This window comes from Acinonyx jubatus, chromosome B2 (genome assembly GCF_027475565.1).
Source record: "Acinonyx jubatus isolate Ajub_Pintada_27869175 chromosome B2, VMU_Ajub_asm_v1.0, whole genome shotgun sequence".
NCBI classification, from domain to species: Eukaryota; Metazoa; Chordata; class Mammalia; order Carnivora; family Felidae; genus Acinonyx; species Acinonyx jubatus.
This window is the reverse complement of record NC_069385.1, coordinates 13,007,501-13,008,894: the sequence shown is the minus strand read 5'-3', so window position 1 is coordinate 13,008,894 and position 1,394 is coordinate 13,007,501.

The window sequence follows — 1,394 nt, the reverse complement described above, 5'->3', positions numbered from 1 at the left end:
TGGGGATGATGAATAATGCTTAACACACAGGGTTATTAGGATTAAATGAGAATGCTCTTCATAAATTGTACAGCTCCAAACAAAATTGGTATATTATTATTATTAACCCCCTAAGATCCCCATCATTGTAGAATATTCATACAAGGCATACTCCCGACTAGGTAGGGTGTTAGAGATGTCCCTGATTCCCTGTGTGGCATGAATGTGGGCCACAGAAAAGTTAACTGTGGGGGGCGCCTGGGTGGCACAGTCAGTTAAGCAACTGACTCTTGGTTTTGGCTCAGGTCATGATCTCACAATTTAATGAGATCAAGCCCCACCAGGCTCTGTTCTGACAGCAAGGAGCCTACTTGGGATTGTCCCTCTCCTCCTCTCTGCCCCTCTCCCATTCGTGTGTGTGAGTGTGTGTGTGTGTGTACGTGCGCGTGTGCAAGTGCACGCTCTGTCTCTCTCAAATAATTAAACATTAAAAAAAGAAAAGAAAAGAAGTTAGCTTTGGGTCAGCAGGTAGAAGTGGTGAGCCAGAGGATTAATATGTTGCTTGTGACAAACCTGTTCTCCTCTCCTTTCTTCTTAATACCTCTCCTTCAACACACCTGATCACAACTCAAGATTAAGGGGAACCAACTTTAAAAACTTTTTTTAATGTTTATTTATTTTTGAGACAGACAGAGACAGAATGGGTTAGGAGTAGAGAGAGAGGGAGACACAGAATCCGAAGCAGGATCCAGGCTCTGAGCCGTCAGCACAGAGCCCAACGTGGGGCTCGAACCCACGAGCTGCGAGATCATGACCTGTGCTGAAGTCGGACGCTCAACCGACCGAGCCACCCAGGTGCCCCAAGGGGAACCAATTTTTAATTTCAATGAATCCTCTTATTCATATATGACTGTTCCTCAGCTTTGGCCTCCCGTCCATTTTACAACATTGCATTGATTCTTACCCGCCCTCCTTTGGGATCCACAGCCCTCTAACTCATGCCTCTTCCCTTGGTTCTGAGGGTCAGAGCACCGTAGGGGAGGATGGAGGAAGCAGGGTGTGGGTCCAAGCACATAAGCAGGACTTTGGCTTGGGGACATAGGGGAATGCCATAGAAGGCAAAGGAATCCCAAATACTCTGTGAGTAAATGCAGTTAGATTTGGTAATGATGATGACAGAAAGGAATGATAGGCTTTACAGGGAACATTCTGGACTGATTACAAATACGCTGAAGCAAGAAATTAAAAGCCTATCTTTTTGTAAAAATATAATAATAATAATTAAAGCAATTTATGTAAAATGCTAAACATTTATGCTTAATTGCCATGCACCTCTGTGACAGTTGTTTATGTTACTAGATGTGTGAGCTCACTTTTATTGTTTTCTTTGACAATATAGCACCAGCTGCATCTGG